Genomic DNA, 13,514 nt, shown 5'->3' on the forward strand with positions numbered 1-13,514 from the left:
TTATGTGGCATTATAGTAGTATATAGATTAGCATTTCAATAAAGATTTTGTCTTTATCACATTTCAAATGACTGTGTTCTGCAATGCCATTCATGAATAAAGGAGTGTTACATATCCAGCTATATCAATAAAATAGTGCATGTTCATGTTCACTACTTCATGTCATTAGAAGTTATTCCTTCTTATACCAGGAAAATTATTTCATTAAGTTTAAATTTCATTTCAGAAATGCCATATTAAATATTTTATGATCCAACCAAAATTGCAAAAAGTCATATTTGGAAAATTAAGTTCTTAAAGTCATAACATGTTTTTCAAACATTTATATTTTTTGTGGCTCAAGCATCATAAAAGGCAGAAATATGAATTAAGGTTCCTCCATTACTGAAAAATATAAGATCTGATGAGCTAGAACAGTCTTTTTAAAAGTTGAATAGAAAAATAACTTCATATTAACAGTTCCCTTTTTTTAGCAGTTATTTTGATTAGCTAATTGATTAAAAAACCCATATTTTTTCCTCAGTGACCTCTTCAAATGTCTAAAACACATAGTAATTTGCTTATTTTCTTTTTTAACAGGTCTTGATTGAAACTAAATAGCTTATACTCATCACTACAGCTTCTGTAGAAATCAATGATTTTTTTTCTGTGTTCCTTGTTGAATAGCTTTTCCCTTTTTCCTTTTCTTTTGGTAACTAAAGAAGTATTTGAATTATTAGAATTACTTTATTACATTTTATCTAGTTGTAACTTTTTTCAGAAAGAAAAGGAAAGGAAAAAAGTATGTACACGATCAAAAGAACTTGAAAGCTGAATTTTTTCAGTGTTTGTAGTTTGATCTTATAAATTGTACCAGATTTGTCTTTTGCTTTACCCTTGTGAGTAATCTCATTGAACTCCAGGACTTTTCTCATGATAAAGCATTTGCAGAACTGGCCCTGAGATAGAACAGGAAATTAAAGATTCATAGAATTGCTCATAGTGGAAGTCATAATGCACTTTCATCATATCTGTGTGGTAACTCACTTTGCTGACTCTGTTCCTGGCATTGCAGCTTTTATTATGCTTTTTTTTTCCTTTTCCCTGTGGTTGAGATCAGTTATCTGATTTTACGTGGGAGTGAAAAACATTTTCTTACAAATTTGAAGTTAAAAAAAGATAATATCTAACAATAATTTTTATATGCTTTTGGAAACTTATCTCTCCTCACAGACACATAGAAAGAGTCACTATCTAGACTTGAGTAACTCACAAGTCCAGCATTTGATATGAAGAATTTCTCTGCTGTGTAGTTATACAAAAACCTTATATATTGTCATTTCACAGGGCAGTAGCAATTTTTTGTTGCTCTTCTGTTTTGTTGCTAATCTGTTTAACATAACTTCCTCAGTCTCATCAAGCAGCATGGGAGCCCTGTTAGTCTTGGAAACCTGACAGCCTAGATGAGTATTCCTGCTGTTTTATGATTGGCATGTACTCTGATTTGGCATCAGTCAAAGACCTGAGTGTTGCTTGAACTCCTTTCAGAAATGGTACCGCATCTTTCAAATGGGTTTAAACTATGTTTCTATGCCTTACAAAACTAATGTTTAACTGACATCTAATTTAACATAAAAGGAAAAATATTTCATTAACTCCCACTCAAAAACCTTCAGTTTGAGTTCCTTAAGTTCCTAGTCTGACAGTAGATAGACTTTTTTAAGGGAGGCATTTACAAGGAACAGGTTATCTGTATTAACTGTAGATTATGGAGATTCTGTTGAGAAAAATCCTGTTTAATTCAGTTCTCTGACTAAAAATTTGCAAAATTTTGACATTTTTACGTATCTTCCGTGCAGTGAGTTTCTCTGTAGTAGAGTGCATTATAAAAGACCAGTGACTTTAAAATCAATGGAAAAGTTTTTGGGTCCAGACTCACAATGGCATTCCCCTATTAAAGGACTTGGACACATAACTGCTATTATTCTGAAAGGGAAAAAAATCCATGTAAGGATAATATGTGGACAAGATATACTTGGGTTTACAAAGGCTCTTAACAAAGTTATCACATAGAGCTTTTAAGAAAATTAAGACAGCATGTGATAAAAGGACAAATACTTGGATGGATAAATAATTAGTTATAAGACAGGCAACATGACAGGAGTAAATTATTAGCTTTTGCAATAGAGCATTACCCCTGGCAGAATTCTGTGTGGTCTATGCAATGACTTGTGCTGTTTAAGGTATTGATAAGAGATGTGAAAAAATAAATTAGAAATACACTTGTGGAAGAACTGTAGAAGGACATTATAAGACTGAGTGACCAAGAAGAAAAATTGCCAAAGAAATTCAGTGTACATAAAAAGGGTATACTGCTAAAAAACAATCCAAATTTCACAAATAAAATTATGGACTCTGACCTGGTGGCTGCCACATAGGACTAGCAAAAAAGGATTATGATAGTTTATGAAAATTTCTCCTTTTGGAAGAAGTCGAAAAACAAACAAATAAATAAAAATAACAATCAAAGGAATAAAAACCATTTCTAAAAAAATAGAAATACGAACAGTATTCTCCTGACAAATCCATGCTTTGTCAGCATTATATAGTTTGCTGGCTTGTTTGATTGAGCTTTGAGTTTGGTTTTATTTTGGTTTTGGGATTTTTTGGGGTTTTTCGTGAGGTTGTCCTGTTGCAAAGTTAAAAGATAGGTTCCAAATGATAAATAACTGAGCAGGCTGAAGGTCTTCAGTTTGAAAAAGAGTTGTCTTGAAATGAGTATCATAGACATCTGTCAAATAGTGAGTGACATGAACAGAATGGAAAGTGATCAACTCTTCACTGCTACATAACCAGAAATAAGGACCTAAAATTTAAAGCGGGGGAGGAAAATTTGGAGTAAATAGAAGGATATAACTACTTGGAAACAGCTCAAGGAATGTCTTTGTTGCCATCCAGTTTCAAAATTGGATGCAAAATTTTTGCCCATCTTCAAGAGGCAAAAAACTAAAAGTGTTTATTAGAAAGATCAGTTAAGAGCAATTGAATAGACCTCACATATCAGAAATTCCCAGAGCTAAAGACAGATGAAAACACCCAGGAAGTGCTTACGAGCAATGTCTTTGCTTCCTGTTTTAGTAATTTTGAGATAAAAAAATCTTGACTGAGTTGACCCTTAGTCCTGAAGCAATTAACTGGTCTTCCTATTTTGCAGATAATATGAAAAGTTTTATAACATGGCAGTTCTGGTTACAGAGCAGCTCCAAAGTCAATCTCTATAAACACTTAAATATGTGCTGCCAGACATGCCAAGACCTGCTGCTGTGATGACTGTGATAGAGTTGGGAGATGCTTTACTGAGTGGACCTTGAAACTTAATTATCTACAAGAAAGGACTTGAGGAAACCATTACTAGCAAGGTTTTTTGACATGAGTATGAGAACAGTAGAAATCTTTATTTACTTCTGCCAAAATTTTTCCCCTTTAGATGAAGAATCAAATATCCAGTGAGTTATGGGAAAGAAAGAATGTAAAACAAGAAATTGTTACAATATTAACTTGTAATAATAGAGACAGAGGGCCGCCTTAGAAAATGCAGAGGTGTTTGATATAAAATGCAGAAACCAACAATAGATTAAAGACAAGAACATGAATTTTCCCTTTTTGGAAATAGTTCCTTAGCTCCCTTATGATAAAACTTTCATTCTTCCCTGCATAGTGATAGTTTAAGAAGGCAAATAAGAGATTTTTTCATTCAGTATGGAAAAGTAGTTTCCCCTGGGATATGTCAAAAAACATAATGATGGATATTCCATTTTGTTATTCCTTTAATCTCCACTAGGTGAAATATGGATAAATATTAGGCTAGGTATTTCTCATGTTTTGACTTTATTTTTGATCTTTGTTCTTTTAAGTAGTCCAAAGGGTAAAGTATCTTCAGTTTGCTGCTTTTTTTTTAATGTTTTTTTTTAAATGAACTTTTTTGATGCTAACTGCCACTAAAGCAAATTAACCAAGACTGAATTTTGTTTGCCAAGGCAACATCATTTTAAAGTAATTGCAGGATACTTTGATATGGCTTTCATGGGTGCATGAATAGATTAAATGAAGTCACCATTTATAGTCTCTGCAAGAGGTGATGGAAAGATTAAATGAATGCTGGATGAAGAATATTTCCTCCTCCCCCAGTAATAAAATTAATATATACAATAAAATAAAAGGAATTTTATTCCTGTGCAGGATACAGGTGTAAATTTATTGCTAATGTAATAAATTGTATTATTTGTATTACAGATTAACTGCTTAACACTTTTTTCAAATATGCCTTCAATGAGCAACTTTTCCTTCACATCCTTGAAATACTGTGAGTTTAAGAGAAGAGATATAATTCTCAGACCTATCAATTGTTAGTTTAACACAATTTTAAATATTTTTTTCTGATCTTTTAAATTGACTACCAGAAATTTCACCCAGTCTATGCTGTTAAATTAGATGTATTCTGCTATCAGAATTATGTCATTTCAACACTTGGAAGTCACAAAAGTAGGTTTCCTAATTCAAGTGTTCGCAGTTTCTCATACAGTTATGGTGCAAGCTGAGAAATGTACCAGGCATTCCAGTAGAATACTTAGAGCTTCCACTGCATAGCAATAACAAAGACCTCCAGCCAGAACTTCCCATTTAATGACGACTTGACTAATTAATTGATAGATTCAGCAACATAAGGCCTGGACGTTAGAAATTTCATTATGCACAAGAGTAAGCATGAATCATACAGACTTTACACTTTATTGAAAGAAAAGTATTCAAGCAGCTGTTTCATTGCTATTAGAGACTGATGATTAAAATAAATAACCATTATAACAGAAATAAATAGCAGGCTTTGTGAATCATGATGCTTTTAAACCATTGAAACAATTAGATGGAGTTACAGCCTAGTGAGCATTTCCTCATTTTCATATCCATGAAATAGATATATCCATCAGTATTCCACATATTTTCCTTCTGCTCCAACTCCTTTTCCTGTTACCTGCACCTATCCTAGGAGAATACCTCTTTGTCACCCTGAAAACTGCTTTCTTTTGTACTTTTTGTTTTGTTTTCTATTCATAACAAATATCTCTTTAGCTTTATCTTCATCATACGTAGCAGGAGGTATGCTAAAGTTTTGAATAAAAGCTGAAATTACTTGTAGTTAGTATGAACACGTTTTTCCATCCCTGGAGCTCAAGAATTTAATCTACGTCTTCTGCTGCTTTGACTTCAAAGCTGATGGTGCTAGGGAAGAGCAACTGAAATAGAATTTAATAGTAGGCAAATTTTCTTACAAGATTAAATTCTGCCTTTGTTATTGTCTTTACGGATCCTTCCAATACAAACCACTCTATGGTTTTACGACTGTGAAAAAACCCCCAGTAAAATTAACTAAAACACAAACCAACAACAACAGAAAGCCTCAAAAACTAACAAAAAATGCACCATAAAACTAACTGTCCTGTTGTAGTAGTAAACTACAACTCTAATAGTAATTAATTAATAGTAAACATCACAAACTGTGCTAATCTTTCATTTTACAATACACTTCTCTCAACATATTTGTATTCATCAGCCACCTCCCAAATGATCAAATATCTATTGAAACTCTATCTAGACTTTTAAAATATTTTAAAGTAATTTCTAACAGGGAACTAAACTCTGTATTAACCTCTGGCTATGCAAAATTAATAAACATAAATTTCAGCACTTAATTCCCTGCTAGTAAGGTCACACTGAGAAATTTTCTACTATCTTTCTCTCTCTTGCAATACCTCTAGTCACTGGCCTGTCTGCTGGTAGACAAATCATAGAACCTTCCAATACAGCTGAAGCCATGATAAGTTGAGGGCATTATGAGACAGTGGCAAGTGTCAGAATTTTTAGAATCCCTAATGGTGTAGCCCAAGATACTTCATGATTAGCAACATTCATAAGATCTTTTTTCACTCTGTATCTACAGTCTCCCCTCTTTAAACACAGAGTCCAAACTTCAACTGCAGCTCCAAACCAAGAAGTTAAAATACACCTGTTCTAAATTATAGACATCTATATCTGAGCTAGGTGTCTATATTGCTTTTATAGCTAACGAAGAGGAACAGAATTAGCAAATCCTAAGGGATTTGTCTTAGGCATACCACATGAAAAACTTTTAGAAAGTGTCCCAACTGAAATGACAGTAAAATAAGTCAAGGGTAATTAACATGTTTGTGGATATTTGTGTCTTTACCTTTTCTGTGGATGTTAAGTTCTAGCTTGTTCCTGGAAGCCCCAACCCACCTCATTTCAGCCTACTCTCTGTACTTTGAGGCAATTCTGAGTTCAATTAGAAGGGACAGCAGTGTTTTATGGAAAGCAGTACCTGTTCTTATTTTGCTCCCTGAAGTTTAAGGAGATTTAAGGAGTCCATAATTCCCATATTTCAGCAAGGTGTTTTACCCAATGGACTATCAAACTCTTTAGAATGCTGCCACTAAATCTGACAATGAGCTATCCACAGGAATGAATCCAGGTTTTAATGGGACAAAGAAGAGAAATAAGCCACATGGAACATTATTGTGTAACTAATTCATTCAGGGAATACAGGAATATTGGATTACAGGAGTACCCTCAGTGTTGGTATTGTAATCTGCTACCTGTTTATCGGGCCACTTATACATCTTGCATTTAACTCTTATCTGATAAAATGCCTTAATGGTAAGGGGGAAAAAGACAAAATGTAGATTACTTCCCTTCCACGTAATTTATGAAGGGGTTCATAAGAATACATTTTCTAAAGCATCTGGAGACTTTCTGAATATGTTATTAAGAATAAGACATAGTCTGAAATTTAATGATTGTCTTGCTAAATGTCACTTAGTCCAGTAACATTCTTTAACCATTTCTTTTAAAAATATTCTGTGTCTATAGAAATAGATATTAGCATGTATGTGCACACAGGTGTTCACACACATTCCTGAAAAATATTTTAATTTGTAAAGAAAACTGTAAATTAAACCTGTCATACTTAAAAACTACTATAGACACAGTGTAAAACCCCTACAAGCAACAATTTGATTCCCAATGCCTTCAAAGATTTTATGTTCTATCAGGTGTTTTGTCCTCATTTTGTTATGCTCATGTGCAACAAATGAATAATTTTAGTTTATTTCTTTTAATTTTCAAGGAACTCAAGTAACATGGAAAATATTGGGCACTTGGTGGGCCAGTGCTGGTTCAGAAACGGCCAAATAGTCTAATACCACTCCTGAGACTCACTGGAGCTCTATAAATTGCTTTACAAATTATCTTCTTTTTTGAATTAGTGAGTATTTAGGGAGTATTCATTTTCGCTTTTCTTAGTGGTTTCTAAATAAACAACATCAAAATTATTACAGTTTTCAGCACTTCAGAATCTCAGCATAAAAAAAAGTCACCAAAACGAATCCCAAACCCAACCCAAAACAATGAAAACTTCCCCCCTCGATTATAGAAGTTTGTAAAAAGGCCTCCCTGTAGCTACATGATGTATACCTTCTAATGTTTATTTTAAAAATGAATTTATTATTCTATATCAATCTGAATTATAGACAATAGTGTGTTACTTCATAAAGGTAATAATTTCAGTCCTAATAGCTTCAAACATCTTTTTTCAACTAGCATTTAAATCCAGTGTTAAAATAGTACTGACATTAGAAGCATTTTCTTGGATTTTTCTCTGGATTACAATACTATTGTTTCAATGTCCACTGTGTCTCTGTCATTTTCTATCTCTCTTTTGATATTTTTATCTCTTCTCTTTGTTTCTCACACATGCTCTGACAAAAGCACTTTTCACCTGAGTTTTCCCACTTGTGTTATTTATATCCTAGTACAGTGTTACGTATGCTTTTATTCTGGAGTGGTAACATATATGGACTACTCATATTTTTATTCATATATAATGTCTCTTTTCATTATCCAGTTTCATAGAGAAGACTAATGGTGTTTTATAGCAATCTCTCAAAAGGGTACTGGCTATAATCCTATGCCAAATCAAAAAGATCGGTCCAAACAAATACAGGAGTTTGTAAGGAGGTCCAAGAGGACTACATTCTTAAAAGAAATTAAATATTTAAAATCATAACTAATACAGAAAAATGTACATGCATGAGTACATATTTCTCTTTTTTTTTTCTTTTGTTAAAGAGTTATCTATCACATTTAATCTAATGACAAGTTGTCCTGATTAGATTTCAATTTACACTAACGTAATTAGATTTTTTTAATCTAAAACAGGAGAAAAATTTAACTTCAGTGCAAATTACTCAGTTTGGTAAAAAAACTCCAACAGATAAAACGTGCCCTAGATAAACATTTCTTTGTGAAATTCCCCCACATCCTGCCCCCAAATTTTAATTATAGACCAGGTGTCCTTGTTTAATTTGAGATAGAGGTAATTTTCTTCATAGTACTGGTATAGTGATGTGGGTTTGAATTTATTATCAGAATAATGTTGATAACACAACATTATTTTAGCTGTTGCTGAGTAGTGCTTACTCTAAGTCAGGGAATTTTCAGGTTCTCATGCTCTGTATGCACTCTTGAGCGCATGCACAAGGAGAAAGGAGGGAGCACAGCCAGGACAGCTGACCCAAACTGGCCAAAGAGATATTCCATGGCATCATGTTCAATATATGAACTGGGGAAGCTGGCCAGGAGTGGAATTTGCTCCGGGTCTGGCTGGACATCAGTCAGCAGGTAGTGAGCAACTGTATGTGTATCGCTTGTCTTTTTTGGGTGATTTACTTATCTCTCTTTTTATTGTTTCCTTTATCATTACCATTTATTGGTATTATCATCCTTTTTCTTTTAATTTTAGTTATATTTTATTTCTATTATTTAGCTGCTTTATATCAAGCTAAAATTTTTACTTTATTTCTGATCCACCTCCCTTTCTCAGGCAGGTTGGGTGATAGAGATGGACAGTGAGTAAGTGGCTGTATGGTACTTAGTGCCAGATGGGGTTATCTCATGACACCTAGGTGTATTTTTTGCACATTAGTAGGCCCTGTAAATGCAATAAAAAGTGACTTTGACTCTGCCAGAACTAATGTGTTTCTAAATCTATGAAATTGTAACATTCCATATACACAATACAAAGACAGAAACTAGGCAGGATTGGAAGAACAAGACACTTGGAGAAGGAGAGTCATTTACATGTAGATCTAAAAATACATTAAAACTACCCGGTGCTTCCTCTCATTTAACTGATTACATATGGGAAATATGTAAGTGTTCTTCAGCTGCTACTATCAGAAATTGTTAAAAAGGCAAACATAAGCACATTTTAAAGAGTCCCCATGAAATTGCTCTCCTTTTTCCACTTCTGAATCAATTAGGTGACTTTATTAAAATATCTATTAATAAGTCTGAACATCTTGCACTCCATTCTCGACAAGGGAAGTCAGGATGTAATTGGTAACCATGATGTTTTTCTTAGCAACATTATATTTTTTACCTTTAACATCCTCCTGGATTCTGAAGCTAACAATTACACATAGATTTAAAGGATTTATTAATGTTATGATTTTTTTTTATGCATGAGGACATAGGTGAGGATGCTTACTTTGTTGCTTACTTTGTTTCTGGTTTTAGTTTTATTTTTTGCTTTACTTTTTTGTCTTTGTTTGGTGTTGTTGAGTATACATGACATTTAGCAGGAAACGAAAACATTTTCATACCAACCATACAAAGGAATGTTCCCATGGCAGTGGCATGATAGAATGTTCTCTGCCGTGGGAGGATTTCAAGACCTGCTGGCACAAAGCCCTGACCTAGCATACGACCTGTCCCTACTTTTGAGCAGGAGATTGTGCTGGGTACTTCCTGAGGCCACTTCCAATGTGTCCATGATTCTATAAATTTCTGAGAATGATAGCTTATCACTCTCTAAAATCATGGTTCTATGATTCTGATTTACTTCAGACTTCATGTAGGAATAGGAGACCAAAGTAAAATTCTTCCAGTCAGGCTCCTAATTCCATCAGCACTGATTTAAAGAAAAATAATTAATAAAATTAGCAAGACTTGAAAGCTGAAGACTTGATAGTTAAGCAGGCTTGCTACTAAGCTTAAATCACAATAGTTTTAAGTATATGGAATTTTTAACTTAGGAAAAAATTACATCAGATAGATCTTGCATAATTTATGCTTTATATAAATGGCAGTTCCTTATATTCTAAATATATCTGCACATCTTTAGTTACTATTCTCTTCTTTCTATCCTGTTCTGTTACCTGTTACCTATTAGTCCATATAATTGAGGGAGTTAAAATATAAAGGAATAATTAAATGTTGTTACTGGGTGAATTGCTCTGTACTACAAGTGATATGCAGAATACTTGTGGGATACTTGCCCGTTTTCAATAAGAATAATCTGAGAGTGTTTACTGAATCTAAACACTTCCCTTACTAAGGGTGCCAAGAAGGAAAGTTTTTGTTTTGTTTTACTTGAAGTAGTTATTGACATAGTTGTGCTAAGCCTCCTGTATTCCCAGATAAGCACGGAAAGGCAACTTCAGCATTCAGTGTGTAAAACAACAACATTACTTAGCTACAGTCATGGCTAGCCAGAAGACAATGTGTATATGTTTGTACAGAGTTCAGAGCATTCACATTTGCCCTAATCAAAAAGTGGAAGTTAGGACAAGTACAGGTTTTCTGTCCATTAACGTGAATAGGAAATGTGTATTGCAAAAATCCCTCTGAATACAAATATCAGTAACTCAACTTGGAATAATTAGTGGTTAGTGGGATTTGCTTTTAAGCAACTGAGTTTAAATATTTAATACAGTAATAGTGGGAAATGGTTTAGATTAGGCAAATAACGCAAATATAATTTCTATATTTATTTTTATTTTCTTCTTGTCACAAGCTCAGAGATTGTGCTGCAAATGGCTGAGAAGCTCCCGGGAATTGCTAAAGACTTTGCAATACCATGTACAGGAGGAGAGTGAGAAGATTTTTAAGCACTTTGGAGGAGATTTACTTGTATCTGACACTTAGATGAAAAACTGCATGGGACAAATTGTGACAGAATTACCATACTGGGCAGTGAAAACCATTTTAGAACACCAATGTGAATATGATATGTTGTCTCAGACATGGGGCTCATATGGCCCAGTACCCTCTTTCGTTCCAGCTGCAAACTGGAAGGTTTGTAACAACTTCCGGTGTTGCAGTGCGAGTGGCTGTGGCTATTATGACCCCAGAGGGAACGACAACATCTGAGTCCTGGTGGTCAGGCACTACTGTTTAAGAGCATCTCTGTGGTGATGGTGAGCTCCAAGAGTCCTTGGGTTCCTTAATTTACTTAATACAAGTTGGTTGGTCTCTGTTCTCCCCTCCCAGTTTTATGCAAAAGAACAAAAATATTTATCCCTTTAGTTGAATATGTATCAGTTCTGGAAAGTTCCATGTTCCTGGGTGCCCAGTTGGTTACTCCCTGTTACCCCTCCTGTAAGTGTTCCCCATTGGTTAATTCCTTGTGGACTCCTCCCCTCTTGCCCTATTAGCTATCACCCTTTTCTCCGCCCTGATTTCTCTGTATAAAAGCCCTGGACCCTCCTGTATTGCTTGCTCTTTGTCTCTGGATCCTTCGCTGGCGGCAAACCTGTTTGTGGAACCCATACGGAGAGTCCCTCTTTCTTCTTTACCTTCACCCGCAGGCCTAAACAGTGTAGGTTGGGGCGAGCTCCCTCGGGTGAGGAGCTCGCGCTTTGGATCTGCAGGGTCACTGCCTGAGCGGCGCAGCTGACCTTGGGGCTTTCCCCTGGCTCAGCATGCCCTCATTGGGGTTCTACAAGTAAATCCCAAAAAATAGAGCTTGAAGTCCAGCTGGAGGTATATATGGCTATTTTTATTTCTTTGCTTGCTTCTTGTTTTAATCAGTTCTTTTTGGTCGGAAATCAAGACTTGACACAAAAACTTAGAAGAGAAAATTTAACTAAAGTAATAGTACACAGTGCACCCTAAAAAATTACCATCAGACACTGAAAAATTCAACTGAAAAACTTGCTGACAAAAATAAGAATCTGTCGATGGAAACATTAAGATCTATGAGACATGGAGGCTTAGGGCTTCAAGAGTTGACTGTTACCAGGTGGACAGTTGTCAGTTAAAATGCAGAGACAATAGACCATAAAATTCCATTAGGAAACCATTGCTACCACACTACTTCTACAAGGGCATGGATAGAAAATACTCAGTAATTATTTGATTTAAGGTGCATTGTTTAGATACCTCTTTTAATAGTTTAAAAGTTGCACTTTATTCCACATATCTATTGAAATAAAAGTGCGCAAATCTGTTTAATCTTTTATATTTGAGTTCAAAAAGGAGAAGATGGAAAATACAACTAGAGTAGTATTAAACTGCAACAGTAAGAACAATATGAAAACTGTAGAATAGATTATAAACTATTTATAACTCTGGCCATTTTGCAAAGCAGCCAATTTAATAATTGACTATTCTATATATAAATTCCACTGGCATGTAAAAAGTTATAGTTTCTGATTGGAATTACAGAGAAAATACAAGACGCTAAAAAAATAATAATTTTAGGTTTTTTAATGACAGTTCCTGATTTAATATTTCACAACATAATTTCCTAGGGGCTATTTCTTCTGGGAAAAGGCATTCACACTGATTGATATAGCAATATTTTGCTTAGAAATACTGTTTTTAGGAACTTTTACCTTTAGGTACATCATGCAAATGAAGTTTTTGTTATAATAAACAATTAACAATTACTGATTGATGATTTCTCTGTAAATTACTGTAGTTTTTTTCTTTGTCCATGTCTATAGATGGACATCTATAGATTTTGTTATTCTCAAGTGTTCCAGTTATTTCAATTGACTGGTCTTTCTTTTTTAATATATGAATTGACAGAAACATTATATGTGGCTATTCAGTATCTATATTGGAAAATACTGCACTATTGCTTAACTTCAAGTGCTTAAATAAGAAAAAGAATTTTGTCTACATGATCAGTTTTGTATGAAGCACCTTCTCTCTTTTACAGGAAAAATAATAATACAAGGGGAAGTATCAGAAAAACAGGGGAGGGGTCTCAATAGTTTTTAAAAATGTTAAAAGAGTTTTTTTGAGGAATGTTCTTCACAAAAATTAAACTTATGCGAGATTCATAGGCGGTATTCAAGTTAAATTTAAATAGTCTGATCATAATCACAACGGGGGGTACATACTAGATTCTAGCTGTGAGCAGTACTATCACATTTTGGCCTGCAATAGCTTCTTCCAATCAAGTTTTTTTCTTCCTTTTTACCTTCTATGCTGTAGTAATAAAGAATTGAAAAGCATAATGAGAACATTGTTTCGCTTTACATTTGCTGCTTTGACTGAACAAACCATTGAGGCAACTGAACTCTGCTTGAGACTATTTGTGTTTAAGATAGAATGGTACATAGTTTGCAAGGTGTGTTTGATAAACTGTACAAAGCTCTTAGTGGGCACAATTG

The sequence above is a fragment of the Coloeus monedula genome, assembly GCF_965178545.1.
Source record: "Coloeus monedula genome assembly, chromosome: 3".
NCBI lineage: Eukaryota > Metazoa > Chordata > Aves > Passeriformes > Corvidae > Coloeus > Coloeus monedula.